Consider the following 12132-nt stretch of genomic DNA (forward strand, 5'->3'; position numbering starts at 1 on the left):
CTGAGAGACCTGAAAGAAACAGCAATTAGAGGGTGATCAGAAAGCCAAAAGTAGCTGCTATAAGTCTAAAATACTTCCAGAATTGCAGTCTTGAAAATGGAGGACGAATTTTAAGCACAATAAGATAGGGACACTATGGAACCATCAAAATGAAATATTATCAATAATCCATGAAGGTTATGTAGGTACTGAACTGCAAAAACAAAAAAGTGAGAAATGAGATACTAGTCACAATATTATCAGCATGGTAGAAATCCTTTCACAGACTTCAGACTGAAAAACCAAGCCAAAAGGTAGACCCACTGAAGCTACTACATTCAGGTGCGCAAAGTGCATGCAGGAAGGAAGGCAAGCATCTGCTTTGCAGGCAGGCTGGGAGTCCAGCCTGGGACCTGTCTTTGTTGTTTATGAAAGTCTGAATAGTACAAGGCACATTGATGGTACTGAATTATTTCTAGCTCAAGTCAAAAGGGCGGGGGAAGCTTGTTAATAATTCATAAGGAGAGACCAAGATGGTGTCATGGTTTGGAACTTAGACCTAGATCTGGAAGATCCAAGTTCAAATCCCTGCTCAGCCATGAAGCTTCCTGCGTGACCTTGGGCCAGTCGCTACCTCAGTCTCACCTACCTCACAGGGTTGTTGTGAGGACAAAAGGAGGGGAGGAACCATGTACATCATCCTGAGCTCCTTGGAGGAATGTTAGTATTAAAATATGAAAAATAATAAATAAAATAATTTACCACTACACCAATTGTTTCATTTACACTCATCTAGGAGCATACTAAATATTAGCTGAGTGTCCTGATCCTTCCTTTTCCTTTGAGTCTGCATACTACCAAGTCTGGGATGAACAAAAACAGCTAAGATTCCCATCTTTATAAAGTCCTTTACTCTATTTTTAAATAAAAAATATTTAAACAAATAAAGTATGTCTATCCTGCCTTTGCTGCCATAACCAGACTACCCAAGGCAGTCCACAATAAATGCATTTCACTTTGTGAAATTGAAAAGTCCCCGTCCCCAAGTCAGGAAGGGCCACTGGGAGAAAGTTTGAGACCACCTCCTCTGACGTAATTCAGGGTGCAATCCTATCCTGAGAGTAAACCCCACTGATTGTAATGGCACTTATTTCTGAATAGACATGCATAGGATTGGGCCCTCAGGCTGCACTTTCCTGGGAGTAACCCCCTTTGAACACAATAGGACTTACTTCTGAGTAGACATGCCTAGGATTGCGTCCTTAAAAATGGTTAAAAATTAAGTGTGTTGTGATAACTAGGGTTTTAATTTGGGAAGATCCACTGTGTTGTAAATAAAATGCAGTTTTGACACCATGAGCAAGCAAGAAAATGAATGAGGAGGTGAAGTGAAGGAAACCAATTCCGTTTCTTGTTATGTGGCAGAATGAAGCTCAGTTTTGAAAGTATGCCTTTGGGGATTAATGATCTTAGTAAGAAAGGTAGACACTTATTTGAAGGTAGTTTTAAATTCCCTTACATTAATGTTTCTCTATGATACATTAGAAAAGGGAACCTAATGGAGGCCATCAGAGTGGAGCTTGGAGGCATCTTGTGGTCCTTTGTTACTGTTGTAGAATCACTGCAAGAAATCACATTAAGCTGCATCCCAACAGGAAGACTGACCAAACCAAGCATTCTCATATTGGTTTTATGGTGTGTCATCCTAAGTCACGGCCTCTAGTGTGTTCTGCTGTGCCTCCTTATCTCTCCCACCATGTTTTCCCACAGCCACCTTTGTAAACAGAAAACTCTGTTGCTGTACAGATGGCACTAACTACTGTTTGTCTACCTTCAGCCTGCAGAGATTCCGAACACACACAGTAGGTGAGCAAATTTTGTTTTAACAATATTTTTAATTGTTGCATAATTCACTACATTATACAGCGCATGAACATGTTGATGTAGCTGCGTTGCTCATATTTTTGTACTGCGGATGATTCTCTTTGTCTTTCTTCTCAAAATTTCATCGCCTCAGTTGGCCAGTGCTGTCAGTAAGAGCAGCCCTAGTGATACTGCTGAATCTCTGTATGCTTGATAAGGAAGAGAAAAGTTATAGACCAAGGGTGTCAAACATAAGGCCCATGAGCAGGGTTTGGCCCCTGAAAGCAATTTATCCAATTCCTGTTATAATTGGGCTCTCTCCTATCTTGAAATGAACCAGAGTTGCACATTTTTTCTTCTATCATTTGCAGCTAATGAGTTTATGTGTGAAAAAGGTGCTTATTTCTAGCCATCATCTGCTTAATGATGTCACTTCTTGCTTAATGATGTCACTTCCAGTCCTCATCAGATGCCATAAATGCTGTCCAGCCCACTATAGGAAATGAGTTTGACAATCCTGGTATAGACCTTCTGCTTTCATGGGATAGACATGCTTTCAGGTATAGACCTGGTGCTTTCATGGGCTGTGGCATCCACAATATTTACAGCCTAATTCCATGTCAATTGTGATCACAATCCAATGCTTGTCTAATCAGAAGTCCCATTGTCTGCAGTGGGGCTTACTCTCAGTAAAGTGTGCATAGGATTGCAGCCTAAGTCAAAGAAAGTTTCCCTGAGTTCATTTGGACTTACACCCAAATCAACAGGATAGTCTCCACCAATCAATATTGACTTTTCGTTGTGCTGCCATTGAGTTGAGGTAATAGTGTAAGGGTTCATTCCTTGTCCTCTGAAGAACTTCATGGTCCCAGTAATCAAACTGCACTGACACAAGTTCTCGGCTTTGGTGTCATCCTGGACTCTTTCTTTTTGATAAGCAGTTGCTGTGGTCTTGAGAACAGCTTTCTGTCAATACCAGTTGCTGAGTAGCCTGCAGCCTCTGCTTTCTGCCAGACTAATCCAAGCTTCTCTCACCCCCAGGCTTGGCTATAGCAATGCATTTTACATGGGGCTGCCTTTGAAGATGGCTCAGAAGCTGCTGTTAGTGCAAAATGCTGCTGCAGCCCATCTTAAATGTCAGAAACTGGCAGCATGTATAGCCTTTGCTTTGAGCTTTGCTGCACTGGCTGGTGGTGTGCTTCTAGGCCCAAGTCAAAGTCATTGCTTTGACCAATAAAACTGTACATGGCCTGGCATCCACAAAGCATCTTGCGCTGCAATCCTATGCAGACCTCCCTGGGAGAAGATCCAACAGAACATAATAGGGCTTACTTCTGAGTAAACATGCATAAGAATACACTGTTAATCAAATCAGGCCATACTCTAGTTACTATTATCTGTGGAATACAAACTACTATGGTATATCTATATATGAATATCGATGGAATATCAGCCATTGGAGGCAGCAGCATATTTAAAGCTGAGGCTCTGGAATGACTTCCCTTTGGAACTGTAAAATGGTCCTTTTTGGTTTGCCCTTTATAAACCCTTCCTTTCTCATTTGGCCTTTGGGATTTCTCCTTTGAGAAATGTCCTTGACTGATAGCCAAACCAATCCTCCCCCACTGATGCAGCTGTGCCAACGTAGTGTGCGCCCTATTCCACAGGGGTGGAGTCCTTGAGGTGCCCCTTCCCGCCCTTGACACACTCCCATCCCTGTCCCATTCAACCCAATGCCCACCACCAACACACTGGTGCTGGCAGATGGTGGGCTCTGCGCTGGCCCATACATGTGACCTCCAGGCATTTCGTTGGCAGCCTAATTGCATTCTCTGGCTAGAACATCACTTCCATCACCATCCTCTCACTTCCTCAGGAAGAATACACATTCCACCAGTGGCAAAGGGGGATAGGATTAAGCTGTCCCTGATGTGTATATATTGTTAGCCTTTGTTCTGCAGTTCTAATCTGTAGTTTTAAGTTTTTTTTATTTAGGGCGCAATCCTAACCCACTTTCCAGTGCCAACCTAAGGGCAATGCAGCTCCTAGATAAGGAAACAATCATTCCCTTACTTTGAGGAGGTCTCCATGAGTGCCCCCCAACTGCAGGATGCAGCATACATCCCATTGGCTCAGCTAGGCCAGTGCTGGAAAGTGGGGTAGGATTTGGGCCTTACTTACAGATTTATATTCTGCTTTATCTCCCGAGTGGGCATTCAAAGTGGTTTCCCCTCCTCTGTTGTAGTAAACTGCTTTGAACACATACATTGAATGCATCTGCAAAGGCTGAAAGGTAGCACGTACATGCAAAAATTAATAAATTTGCAGAATGCTATGAAAATTGTTTTTAGCCCTCAAATGCAATAGCATTCCCTCTGCTCCCACACAAAGGTGGAAAAGACTACCACAGTTTCCATTCTGAAAAGAGTAACTGAACAACACAAGCTGTGCTGCTTGTTTTTTGCTTAACTGTCCTGGTTTATGGGTTTATGTATTACAAACTTGCAAAGGGAAGCATTGGAATAAAGAGAAATAAGTAAAGGGGGGGCTAGCTCAGAGGAAGAACACCTGCCTTGCATGTAGAAGGTCCCTGGTTCAGTCTCTTGCATCTCCAATTTGGGCTGTCTGAATCCCTACTGAGCCACTGCCTGAATGTTGATCTGGATCAGGGGTGGGCAAACTTTCACCTTTGGGATCCTGAACCTTTAACAATGGTATAGAAGAGGGAATTTCAGCAGGTGCAGCTTGTCATCTCACAGATGACAAGGAAGACAGGTGGAGGCATCTGCTAGGTGGGAGAAAGGGACAGGTTTGCTTTCAGGGTACCAATTTCTGACGCAGTGCTTGCCTGTTCTTTAACAATGAAGGAAATCCCATCTCATCTCACCACTTGAAGCAAAAGTCATGTTTTCTAATTTTCCCATAATTCAAACTTTCTAGAAAGCCACCCTATGGTGTTCTCCAGTAGAGTTTTACTGACTTCCTTAGGTTACAGGGTGCAAGGTGAAATCTTACATCTTGAACACTTAGCTCTGGTAAGCCATCAAAAACCCCTTCACACACACACAAAAACCCTCTTATAAACTTTTGCACTGGAGTGCTTCTACAAAGGGATAGAATGTAATTACAAGGAGTCCCAACCTTACCATGCTGCATTATCTATATAAAGCTATATTGGACACAGGCCTAATGTAATAATATGCTCAGCAAGATAGTTTCTCCAGGAAGGTGTTTCTGAAGTATTCATGGCTGTTTAGCACCAGAAATCAGAAAGATTGGAATGGAAGTAAGGTTAAATTTTATCCCAAAGATTTGTTCCACCTCAAATGGTCTACACACTCAAACCAGTTTCTCACTAAACTGAAATGCACTTACCTGATCTACTTGAGCTCTTTTGCTGGTAGACTATTGTCCCTGAATTGCTCACTTTTATTTTGCATAATGTGTATCTGTTCTTTTTGAAATTACATTTTGTTTTTATTGACAGCTAGGGGTTATTTTAGCCCCGAGCTGCTTCTTGATCAGGTGAGCTCACTCCACGTGAAGCAAGCTACCTTATACAGAATACAAGAATTGATCTGTACTGTATTGTCAATTCCAATTGTCAGTAGTTTAAATCCTGGAGCAAGGATGAAGTTAGTGTTTTCATTCTTTTTAAAAGACAATTTCTCAGGCTGACTTCCTGAGATCCTTTTACTAGAGATGGTGAGGGAGGGGAATTGAGCCAGATCTTTAAGCAATTAATCAGTTGACGTTGCATAGATTTTTGCACATGAATATAATAATAATTCTGATGCAAAAGGCATACTTTCTTTGCTTCTATTTGTATATGTAATCTTAGAAAAGTAATTTCTTCTTCTACTAGAGAGAATAGGGGTTGTGACCCAGTTCTTCTGGGGTATTTCCAAGGTAGAAATGGAAGTTGATTTAATCAAGCTCATGCCAACTGTTTGCATAAGGACTGCCATATTTCTTGCATGTGGTGTAGCTATACATGCAATACAAGAACACTGGATTTGTGTCCCAGGTATGAGACACAGGGATCCCTCCTTGTTTCTGCATTCATTTTAACTGGCAGAATGGATCCACAGGTGTAAATCTATCACCACATGTGGATTAGTTCTCTGGATCAGGATGCATCTTTGCCCCATCTTATTTTCAGAGGCTGAGTAGTACCATCCAAGTTATGTAGAGCAGCAAGCCTAGCAGTGTCTCTGGAACTCACCCTGTTTTTATATGGTTCTCCAATCCCACCACACCATCTCAGGTTGGAAGTGACTGACCTGAATAGCACAGCTCTTCAGATTAACCAGAGTGCAGCACTGAGAAAGCCAAGCTCCCAAATAGCCCAGCCCTGCTCTCAGTTTGGACAGCAGCAGTAACTAATCCAAAAGCAGCATAGACATCCTTCCCAGCAGCCATTATTCACAGAGGGCAACTATTGGATCAGACATGCTGTCTTATCTCTTTGATGTCACAGGTAGCTGAGAATCTGACACTTGAGCCACTTGGCTCAGGGAATCCTGCCCCTCACAAGGTTGGAGAAGTTGGCCACTCTTCCCTTAGAACAGGGGCGGGCAAACATTTTGGCAGGAGGGCCCCCGGGCCAGGGTTTGCCCACCCCTGCCTTAGAGGTTCACCAGGTCTCAACCATAGTCCAGAAGTAATTCAATATTTCCAGTAATTCAAGTAATTCAAGAATTGGAATGCCATGGCAAAATAGGTTCTTCCAACCCCCCCCCCCCCGTCAGTGCTGGTATATTTTATATTTGTTTTTAAAACATGCCATCACTCATGGAAAATCAAAATCAAAACGTAGACCCGCATGACTTGATGGACCTGATTGGCAACCTTCAGTCTCAAAAGACTATGGTATAAGCCTACAGCACCTGGTATTCCCAGGAGGTCTCCCATCCAAGTACTAACCAGGCCTGACGCTGCTTAGCTTCCAAGATCAGACAAGATTGGGCATGTGCAGGGTAATGGACCTGTGCTTGTGCAAAAATGACATTCTGCTCTCATCACCCAATCTAAAACAGCTGTTTCAATAACTGTCCGTTTGCTACTGGACCATCTAAATATTTGCAAGGCTGATATTAGGTCACCTTTCCAGTATAGCATGAATACCAACATAAGATTAAGAAATGGTGGAAGCAGCTATATTTTGTTACACTGAGACCATAAGCTCAGTGACATTCAGCAAGAGATTTGGTTGCATTTTAATAAGCTACAAACAGCCAATAGAGTTGATCCTATGTAAAACAACACTTGAAGATTTTCCACTTTGATAATGGAAAGAGACAATCAGCAAGAGTTGCAGTCATGGAAGAGCCATGGCCAGCAGCACAGCTAGCGGGAGGTGGGCTGCCGCGAGTGCCACCCTTGGGGGGAGTGAAACCACTAGTAACTAAAATCATGGTTTGTAAGAATACCATCATGTTATATACCATTTGATGTGTCATTTACAGCAGAATGCAATGAACAAAACCAGAGTGAATATCTCAATTAGATCAAAAGGTAGGGCCAAAAAGCCAGCAAAGAAAAATGCAACTGTCTTATGTAATAAAAAGTACATTTCCCTATCTCAAAATGGACCAATGAGACTGATTGTTTAAAGAACCAATGAGATGTTGTCATGACACAGCATGGAACCAATAAGGTAAGGCAACACCCTCGGGGAGGGGGGAGGGATGACACCACTAGTGACCAAAACTGTGAAAATTGTGGTTTTTAGGAATGAAGCCATTGTGTTATACTATCTGATGTGTAATTTAATGCAGAATGTAACAAAACAAACAGCATTGAAATATCTGTGTTTTATCAAAAGCTATAGCCACATAATCAGAAGAACATAACTGCCATGTCACACAAAGTGGATTTCTTTAACTCAGCCTTACCTACCTCACAGGGTTGCTGTAAGGACAAAATAGGGGAGGGATCATGCACACCACCCTGAGCTCCTTAGAGCAGGGGTGCTCAAACTTTCAACTTTAGGGACCCTGGACCTTTAAAATTGTGTAGGAGAGATAATTTCAGCAGGTGTAGCTTGTCATCTGTGGGATGACAAGTTGCACCTGCTGAAATTATCTCTTCTATACACTTGTTAAAGGTCCAGCATCCCTAAAGTTGAAAGTTTGAGCACCCCTGCCTTAGAGGAAAGGTGGTATAAAAAATGTGAAAAATTAATATGTGTGAGTTGCACAAAATAATTAGTTAAATAAATAATTTTGTCATTTGGGGGGGTGGGAAAAATGTATGGGCTCTGGGTATCAAATGGTCTAGCTAAGCAACTGGCCTTGGCACATATCACGAAGAAGCCCTTGACTTGAGATGCAACTTAATGACCTCTTAAGAGTAGGTGACAATCTATAAAAACTACAGTGATTTTAATATGAAACTAATACACGGTCATGGAGGAAAAACAGTAAGTGAACGATCCAGGAAGATGTTCTCTTGCACGGGTCCCGCTAGAATGAATCAAGTTGAACAGGAAAACATCTTCCACAGGTCCCATTTATTTCAATGTGACTCATCCAGAAGAATTGCCTGCTAGATTTTGCAGGTAATTTCCCCCCAGAATGTATTATTTGATTCAGATAGGACATACCTACACGAAAGACTTAGGGCCCAATCCTATCCAATTTTCCAGTGCCGGTGCTGCTGTGTCAATGGGGTATGCACTGCTTCCTATGTTGGGGAGGCAGTCTCAGAGGCCTCCTCAAGGTATGGGAACATTTGTTTGCTTACCTCGGGGCTACATTGCGGGTGCACCGGTGCTGGAAAGTTGGATAGGATTGGGCCCTTAAACTTGTTATATGTATAGTAATTCTCTTTTCACAGGGAAATCTGGGAGCTGTAGCTCTGTGAGGGGACAAGCTATCTTTAACAGAGAATACTATTCTCAGGCTTGTTTGGGGTGAACAATGACAATTAAACTAGTATAAAACCAATGTTATTTTATAGTGTTGCTATGCTCAATACAGACAATTGTGGAAACACAAAATATGTCTGCAGGTTGATCCTATGCATGTTTACTCAGAAGTAAGTCCCATTAAGTTCAACATGACCTATTCCCAAACCAGTGCCCATTGAATTTCAACCTTAATTTGTCCAGCATGATCAATACCACCCTCTTCCCAGTTGATTTTGCTTGCAAGAATTATATATGGGGGAAAAAATTGACTCAAAATCTTATTAAAAAGTCACAGCCACATCACTACACTTTTAAAAAAAGTCTGTACAAGGCGCAGCTCGTCCATCATGAAGATTTTAATGTGCAGGATCTGTGACTTTAATGAGCATTTATGTACAATTGGTATAAACATGATGAAGTCTTTCAATGAGTCATTAGGTGAAGCAAACAAGGAAAGAGCATTCACAAGAGACAATAAGGTTTTCAACAGGATGACAAATAGGAGACAATACCAATCAGAAAAGAATACAAGTCTGAAGAGACAAATTCCAAGAAACAAGGCCTGAAAGAATTTGTGATAATTTTGCCAACAAACGTTATTTGAGCAGGATGAATGGTCTTCTTACTAGCAAGTTTTGAAAGCCTGGAGACTTTGAAAGAGAATGAACACTTACTGTAAGTGACATCAGTGCCTCATTAATGTACACCAATATTTTATTCTAAATTTAACATGTTGTGTAATTATAAAGTAAATAAATATGCAAATTATAGTCAACAAATGCAATATGTTAGAGATAGGAAGATGCATTTAAACTAGTTGCAGCAAAGAGCTGTATATTTAAACTAGATCCCCAGATGCGTGTTGAACGGGAATCCTAATTATTTCCTTCCACTTGTCTGAGAGGTTGGATGTAGGAGGGGTGGTCTTTTACACAGTTTTCCTTGAGAGAATTAGAATGGCCTATTGTCAACTGTTGTGATCCAGTCAGCTGATCTTCAACTGCATTATATGGACAGGCTTGGTTATGGTCAGAGGATAGGACTAAAAAGGGGGATTAACTTGTGGAAACTGTCATGGATCACAAAGGCAGAGGAGTAACTAGGGTGGAGCCCAAGGGGCACCTGGCCAAGGTGCTAAGCTTGAGCTTCAGCTTAAGACATGATTGTCCCTCAAGCTCTGCCCTAGTTATAGAGGAGGTGCTAGCGGCTTTGTGCCCTGTTCCTTCTTCTTCAAAGGGAAGCCTCCACAGAAAAAGGAATGGGGGTGGGGCACAAAGCCACCATAGCAAGTGCCCTCTCCTCCAAGGAGAACCTGGAAGCGATGTCACAATGTCACATGACATTGTGACAACACTGCCCCAGGTACTGAGGCAGTATGTTACACCTCTGTACCAAGGAGTTTCAACCTAGGCTGCTGGACTTAAGATTTCATCCTATGTGCACTTATTACTATTATTATTTATTCAATTTGTATTCTGTCTTTCTCCCCAAGGGGCACCCAAGGCAGCTAACAATAAAAATATTAAAATACAAAATAAATACAGATAAACATTAAAAATAAAAATAAAATACAGAGCAGGATAAAATACAGAGCAGTCAGCAATAAAATGTGCAGTAAAAACATTAATTTGTAAAAGCAGCCCTTATAAGGCCTCAAAGGCTTTCCTAAATAAAAATGTCATCAGACCCCCCCCCCCCCCCGGAAAGAAGTTAACAGTGAGGAAGCTGTTGTCGAGGAGGAAGTAGCTCCTTATCTGGTTGTCCAGCGGAATGCAGCTTCAAGGACACAGCCCACAACGTAGGGAGTACACAGACACGAGGAAATCCATCACCATTTCAGTCTGTATTTACAAATTTACAATAATAGCAGCAGCATAGCAAAACAAAGCAGAGGCAGCAAAATATACAACACACATGACCACCAACGACCCACACATGAGGGTCTCACAGTCTCTTATAAAGCTCTGTGCATGAATCAAGATGGGTGGTGTCTCCTCCTTCAGCCACACCCTGTCTCATGATGCATGACTCATCAGCTAGCTCACTTTACATCTGAGTCCTGGTGACTCAGCACTTCACAAACATTAGGCCCTACCTTATTCAGGCCTGCAAATTTAACCTGGGTTATGTTCCAACCCCCCTCAATTCAAAGGGGAGGGAACTCCATAATGCAGGTGCCATCACCAAGAAGGCCCCGTTTCTGACCACCATCTACGTCACCTCTCTCAATGGTAGTACAACCAACAGGGCCCCCTCTGATGACCTCAGAGAACAGACCAGACTATATAGAAGAAGGCGGTCTCTCAAATACACTGGTCCCAAGTCCTTTAGGACTTTAAAGGTCAAAACCAAGACCTTGAATTCAGCCTGGAAACAAACCAGCAGCCAGTGTGGCTGCCGGAGCGGTGGCATGACAAAGTCAAACTGCCCACCTCCAGCAACTACACAAGCTGCTGCATTCTGTACTAACTGTAGCATCCAGACAGTCTTCAGGGGCAGCTCCACATACAGCGTGTTACAATAATCTAAACTTGATGTCACCATGGCATGGACCACTGTGGCCAGATCCACCTGAGACAGGTACGGCCGCAGCTGGACAAAGGCACTCTTGGCCACAGCTGACACCTGGACATCCAGGAGAACCCCCAAGCTTACCTGGGGCTATAAGCACCATTTACTATAATGAGACTTACTGTTGAGTACACTTGCATAGGATTGTGTTGCGAAGCACTCACTCAGGCTCAAAAGGAGATGCTGCTGCAACTTGGTCTTCCATTCTGATTGCCTGGGCAGGAGTTGAGGCTTGTAAGCAAAGTGATCTCTGCAGCAAGTATCATGAGAATATGGTTGCTTATGGTTCCATTTGTAGTGAATGTCATTTGTAAATATTGTTGTTGGCATCCTTCAGTCTCGGAAGACTATGGTGTCACGCTCTGAATGGTGGTTCTGGAACAGAGTGTCCTCTCCAGTGCGTGCAGCCTGGGTAAAGTAGGTATGGAGGATAGGCTGTTACCCATTCAGCAAATCCCCCCTCTCCACGTCGCTGAAATGGTCCAATGGCATTGGCAGAGGCCAATACAGTTGGTTCCAGCGGCGTCGCAGGAGTTGCCAGAACGTGACTGTGTTCAGCCACGAACTGCCTCAGGGACTCTGGCTCCAGGTTTTGCCTCGAGGTTGACTCCTGAAGCCTTTTCCATAACTGGATGTAGCCACAAGGCAGTGGAGGTTTGGGATCAGAGTTTTCCTTCTCTCAGATGAGCTGCCTTCCCAGGCTGACGAGTCCCATCTACCCGGTGGCTGTTTAGTCGCCTCTTACGACAAGTACAGCCAAACTGAGGGCCTATTCTAATCCCCAACCCCCAGGGGATTTTGTAAAT

The 12132-nt window shown here is 42.8% G+C and overlaps 1 pseudogene; it reads right to left on the bottom strand.

Moving 5' to 3' along the window:
- Positions 1 to 6719: 6719 nt before the first annotated feature.
- LOC136646456 (5S ribosomal RNA) lies at positions 6720 to 6836 on the bottom strand (annotated as a pseudogene).
- Between the last annotated feature and the right edge of the window lie 5296 nt (positions 6837 to 12132).

This window comes from Tiliqua scincoides, chromosome 3 (genome assembly GCF_035046505.1).
Source record: "Tiliqua scincoides isolate rTilSci1 chromosome 3, rTilSci1.hap2, whole genome shotgun sequence".
NCBI classification, from domain to species: Eukaryota; Metazoa; Chordata; class Lepidosauria; order Squamata; family Scincidae; genus Tiliqua; species Tiliqua scincoides.